Source organism: Crocodylus porosus, unplaced genomic scaffold (assembly GCF_001723895.1).
Source record: "Crocodylus porosus isolate Cpor-Errol unplaced genomic scaffold, CroPor_comp1, whole genome shotgun sequence".
In the NCBI taxonomy this organism is placed as follows: domain Eukaryota; kingdom Metazoa; phylum Chordata; order Crocodylia; family Crocodylidae; genus Crocodylus; species Crocodylus porosus.
In genome coordinates this window covers 21029848-21036233 of record NW_017728910.1, presented here as the reverse complement: position 1 = coordinate 21036233, position 6386 = coordinate 21029848, and the positions used below count along the sequence as shown (strand labels likewise).

The following is a 6386-nucleotide window of genomic DNA, read 5'->3' as shown; positions in this document are numbered from 1 at the left end:
ATAGCCAATAAAGTTAAAGAAAAAAAGGAGTCATTCTTGCTTTAGAAACATATTAGGAACAAGAAAAAAAACCCCCAGGTCAGATATAGTTCATTGCTAAAGGTAGATGGTAATATTATTAACTGAGATGCCAGAAAGAAAATAATGCTCATTATGTATTTCTGTTTGGATCTAGAACAAAACAGAAGGATATGTACATCCCTTAAGAGGTCAGCACTGGAATATAAAGTTAATTTTCTCTAACAAGCGAGGATGTGAGGCAGCATCCGCTAAAAGTAAATACCTTCATCATTTTCTAGATCATAGATAGCCTAGATCATTTTCTCCCAGGAGTTTCAAAGGAACCAGCTAAGAAACCCTCTTGTATTAATAAGTTTTGAAAAATCAGGGGAAACCGAAGGACTGGAAAAGTGAGTGCCAACACAATTTCAAGATTTAAAACGAGTAAAAGGACTGGCAGGGGGAACTATATAATATAAACCGAGGGTGAGCAGTTATTTGGGCTGGAAAGCCACTTAAAGAGTTTTGGTGAGCTTTTGAGGGCTGGGGGGTGTCAACTGATCCTTTTGGCCTGCCATAGTGGCAGTGGTTCATTGCAGCAGGTGGGCAGGCAGAATGGCTACTTGGTGTGCTGCATCGTGTCCTGTCTTGTGCAGGCCTGGCTACCAGTGGTGGTGCCAGGACTGTACAGCAGCAGTGCCAACGGTGCCAGGACTGCATAGCTGCAGCGCCAACAGGAAGTTGGGGGTGGTGGGTGGTGGTTGTCCCAGCCGCCTGCGAAGGGTTTGGGATTGAGAGTATGGTCAAGGGTAGAAAGGTAAGAAAGGTTTATTGACTTAACAAAAACACGACTACGTGTAGTATACTAAGACAGATAATAATAATTTGTGTCAGCAACTTATCGGCAGTCCCCTCCGATGCCTGATGTATGATAAGTTTCTCTTTCCACAAAGCTCAGTGAAGGCAGGTGTCCCCAATCAGCACTGTCTGAGGGGTACTGGGAAGGAACCTCATATTAGGTGCTTGGGCTCTTCGAGATCCACGGGCCCCCTGATCCAGGTCAGCAGCTAATTAGCCCCTTTCACAGAGCTGTATCTTTCTTCTGAATGATTTCTGGATGTGCCAGCCAATTTATAACTTCTGTGCTATATCAGCTGTGCTGATAGCTTACAGCCATTCAGATTCTTTTTACTTCACCTGTTCTTAGATTGACCAATAGAAGTACAAGCCTTGAATTCTTTTTGATAAGGTTAATTTTAACTATGCCACAGGGCCTTACTACTTTAAGGGTTCGCTAAATTTACTAGGCCTTACTTTATACAAGGCCTTACTACATCTTCAGCTTTAATTAGGCTCTTAGCAACCACATATAGCTTAATATCTAAACAAATGACCGAAAAACACTTTGCCTAATCTTCATAGGGCCTTCAGCAAGCATCCTTTATCACACAGACATAATTTTCAGCTGTCACGTGGTACATGTGTGGGGAGTGGAGGAGTCTGTCTGGCTTGGCCCTCGCTGCGGCAGAGTAGAGCGGCGCAGGTCACAGCCCTCCCTTCTTAGGCTCTCAGTGCTGACCAATGGGCTAGTTAGGATCAGTTGCTGCACTGCATACAGCCCATGGGGCGTATTTTGTCCACCTCTGATATATACTGATGCTGAGGCCAGGAAATCACAGAATCCTAGAAAAATAGGGCTGGAAGGGACCTCAAGAGGTTATCTAATAAGACCTTCTGTTCAAGGCAGGATCATCCGTGTCTAAATATACCAGACCATTTATCTCAGGAAACTATTAAAAAGAATTAGACACTAAAAATATAAAAATATACCTAATAGTAGTCAGCATGGTTTCACCAAAGGTGAGTTTTGTCAAACAAGCCTGTTGTGTTTTTTTGAAGGATTATGGATGATAAATATTACTGCATCAATACAATGTTCTTGGACTTCTCCCAGGCATTTGACTTGATTAGAAACCTTGCATTACCTGAAATCAACAAGGTACATATTAGGTAGATTAAAATCTAGCCAAAAAAAAATGCAGTAGCTAATGGGATAGATATCACAGAGCATGGTTATTTTGGGTGGTTCTTGGTGTAGTACTATTTAAGATTTTAATCAACAATACAAAATCTCTGCTGGCAAAATCTGAAGGCGAGAAAGATCGGCAGGGTATCCTATAACAACGGGGATAGGTTACTGTTACTGAATGATGTGAATTACCTGGTTAAATGGTTTACTCCAACAAGATGTATTTTAAGATAGCCAAAAGCACAGAAAGACATCTGGGAATAAAAAATGCAGATTATACCTACAGGATGTAAGGCTGTGTCTTGGAAAGCAGCAAATCAGGTATGGACTAAAGGGTCATTTAGGTAATCATCTCAAGCTTTTAATGCAGTGCTATCATCAAAGACTAATGCAATTCTTGAATGTAGAGACAGGATAACATGATACAGAAGCGGTGAAATGATCTTGCCTCTGTACATAGCACTGGTAAGATGGCTATTAGAGTTCTCCTGCTAGTTCTGATGTCCATACTTCAAGAAGAATATGGAAATACTAGCAAGAGTTCAATGGAGGTCTATACAAGATGATCCTGGGTTAGGAAACAAACCGTACAATATGAGGTTTAAGGACCTCATTTTCTTTAACTTATCACAGAAAAGGTTGAGAGGTGACTTAGTTACCAGATGTATGGACTTGAACATAATAGAAGGAATGCTTGCTAGTGGGGAACCCTAGTTTTGCTGATAAAGGTAAGAGAAGATCTACTTTCCCCTTCTGAAGGGATCCAATTCTAGCCTAGAGCCATCTACACCCTAGACAAATTTGGGTGAGGCTTTCAAAGCTGCTTAAAGGAATTAGGTCCTCAAATTCCTGAGGCAGCCTAAAAAATTCTCAGCCATACTAGTAATAAGGATGCCAGTCCTTCAAGATGCCGACTGCTCTTTGTTCATTCAAAATCAAGGCTGTTTAGTAAGTTTTTTAGAAGTTATTCTGTACAATACTAGGATTGGCCCCTTTATTACTACTTTCTTCCCAATTTACATATTACTGGGAAAAAAATCTAGCTTAGGCTACATGTATAACTAACTCCCATTGAATTTAGTGGGGGATCTTTCAGTAGATTTTTTGTATTATCTTTTTTCCTGCCAATATCTAGGTTTTGATGGCATAGCCAATTCAGAATATATCACTTTATCCCAGATTTAAATTGTAGATATTTTTAGAGGTGCAAATCCTGCCAGCTATTTAATAGTTCCAGAGATTCATAACTGAGGAAAAAAATCAGATAATATTCCAACATGAAAATTAGTTGTAAGGGATGGGTTAACTCCCTACTCCTCTCAACTAAATCAATGCTTACTAAGTGAAAACCCATACCAAGCTTTTAGGCTAGGGACAGAAATTACATCTAAACTGGTAGAAGTGATCAGAAGCCAGTTCAGATCTGTAACACAACAGAAGTTCAGGGCACATAAACCATTTTCAAACTGGCTGAAACCAGTTTAAGATAAATCTGGATGGATATAGCATCAAACTTATCTGATTTAGGTTAAATTGGTTTATGGAACTTCTGTCCCAGATCCCCTCCAGATTCTAGTTAACTCACACTCCCCCAGCATCCCAGGATGCTTTGTACCTCCTCTGCAAGCCCCCACCTGCACCTCGCAGGATGGACAGGCTAGCCTTGGCCCAAGCTGTCTGCTCCAGCCGAGCAGGGAGGCGTGCTCTAGTACTTCCCCGGCTTTTGGCCTGGCCGCTGCAGGCATGTGGCTGCATTTCCAGAATCAAAAGTGAATGTCTGTTCATTTGCTTATCGGTTCAATCTACACAGCTTAGACTCACCTGAGAAGACTGAATCAATTCAGCCTCAGGCTTTTTGACTGTCTCTATTTAGCCTAAATGTATAACCTACCACCAGCTGTACAGCATGTTTTACAACTGGCTACTGGGCTCACATAATATTATAAGTCATGTATTGCAGAGGGGAGAGTGGGGTGTGTTTCATAACCACCTTAAAAAATGATGGTAGCAGGTAAGCAGGGTTTACTACTCCTAAGCAAGGCTACCTGTTTTGCTGAATGATTTGCAGCTAATCCCCAAATACTTGCATCTGTGCAAGTATCCCCACCCACTAATTACCTGCAAAAATCGCAGGTCAGGTGTTCGCTCTCCAGTGATGCCTGGTAGCAAACACAAGCCCTACATTGTTTTCTGACAAGCTGTACATGACACATCATGTTGTAATGCAATGGAAGAGACATTTTTCCATGTTTGCCACCCACTGTTAAACTTGCGTAAGAAATGCTGTCCCTGAATTTGCTCAGCAGGTTGGAGCTTTGAAACACTTATTCTCTCCAAACATTTTAGGAAGTGCGGTGACTGTTCCCTTAGAAAAATAGGTCAAAGGCCTCTAAAATAAACATCCCACCTAAAATGTTTTCCCCAAGTTTGAGTAGTTAAAGGCATTCTCTTCACCTACCCATTAAGTATTATTTTTATAGCCACGCATGAAATGTGGCACCACTGACTCCCAGAAAATCCCCTAATGTTAAGGCCTTTCAGTCTCCCTATCTCAAGGTTTTTTCAGTCTACTTACTGAGGTCCAGGCCACTTTCAACCTCATGATTGCCTTGCAGAATGCAGCAGATCAGTCTCTGCATTTCCATTTCCAAGCCTCTAGCATTTTGATACCTGGAAATTATATCAATTTTTCTTAAGAGTACACCAAACGGCCGTCAGGCCTGTGGTTATGAGCTATATTGATGCCTTGAGTAAGTGCTGCATTTTTACAAAATGTATTTTTCAGTTGGGGTCATTTGGCTTTAAGTAAAAACAGTGCAAGGGTATCCCAGGAATCATAATTGCTGTTGAACTAATTCCTCGGGATCACAAGAGGCACAAACCTTCCCACTGCTCTAAGGAGTCGAAATTAGAACTTCTTTTTTATTTCATAATTCTCAATGGCAAACATGGGATGCTGAAACTGTAGCATGCTGAATTTTGGTGGGCATCTCTTTGCTTTTTGTTTAGCTGGAATCAAGAGCAGAGGCTGAATAATATTCAACAATTCAAAGGTGAATTGGAAATTGCACACTTCAAGCACACCTTTGAACAATCCTGTTCTGTTATTACGGCATTAACAAAAGACTCTGGGGATACCTATGGCTACATCTACCTGCTTTCTTGGGAAGAGAAACTGAAAAATGAAAAGACCCAACAAAAGGCTATGGTAGCAGAGTGTTATGAAGGAAATGTCCTGGATTTCTTTTTTTTTATCTGTTGCCAAGGAGCCTGGGACCTAGTTTACACAAGAGCCTTTCTTGGATCTATTTCTTGTAAAAATCCTAATTGCAGCTCAGTTGGTGTGTGCAAAAATTCCTGCTCTACATTTAGTAAAATGAAAGGTTCCATCAGAGCGAGCACATCTGCATGAGCTAAAAATGGAAATGTAAGAGCAGTGAAAAAAAATCTATTAAGCAAATATTTCTTTTTTGGAAGGGGTAGGGAAAAAAGAAGAAAAAAAAAAGAAGAAGAAGAAGTCGAGAAGCACCAGGGCTGGACCACATAAAATGTAGCAGATGAAAGAAGGCATCAGAAGTTTTCCTTGCAAAAAGAAGTGCACAATAGTTGAAAGTATATATTATGCTGTATTGTTGTACTGTGGATCTGGCATTATAAAAGTCTCCTTTAACCATTCGGTTTGAAAGAACGTACGCGTGGTTCAGGTTAGAGTTGATATGGAAATGTCAAAATAGCCACATGCATAGTCCAGTGCTGATTAGAGGCTGGGGAGGGGGGAAAAATTGGGGCAAACTGAAATCCATGTTTCACTAAATAGATTTGCCATCACGGTTAGTTATCAGTCATCTCTGAACCTGTCAATCACCTACATTGTTGCCCTCTCTCTGGGAGGCCCAATCACTTTCTTCAGCTAGATGTGACTAAAGCACACTATTGGCCGGACTTTCAGAGCAACTGTTCTCAGAAGTCTTTAAGACTCTCTGATGCTTAAAAGCCTTAACTAGATTCAACTAGAGAAAACTAGGCTGTAAGTCTGTTGTGCGTAGGTTTAAAAGGGGCTTAAAAGTGCACTGTATCTTTAACCAGAAAACCATCCTGCTCCCCGTTTCCAAAGCTGCCATGTTGCGTTCGGATTTAGCCCGTTACAATGGCTATGCTCTCCTGCTCCCTTCCCTCCCGCCCTGCGGAAACCTCGGTTTTGTTCTCTCTAGTGGCTGCCTCTCTCCATAAAAAAAAAAAAATACTGAAAGCAGAAAACCACTCTTTATGCATTGGAAACCGGACCAAGAGTAAATTTAAGACAACACAGAACCTGCCAATTCTAGAAAGAGAAGAGTATCCTTAGGGACTGACTGCA

The 6386-nt window shown here is 41.1% G+C and overlaps 1 long non-coding RNA gene across 1 annotated transcript in view; it reads left to right on the top strand.

Annotated features, from left to right (window-relative positions):
• The first annotated feature begins 1373 nt into the window (after window positions 1–1373).
• LOC109308704 overlaps window positions 1374–6386 on the top strand; it is a 10897-nt gene continuing 5884 nt past the window's right edge. The window contains exons 1-2 of the long non-coding RNA XR_002100687.1: window positions 1374–1472; window positions 3990–3997. This is a non-coding gene — a long non-coding RNA (uncharacterized LOC109308704). The remainder of the gene's footprint in view (window positions 1473–3989; window positions 3998–6386) is intronic.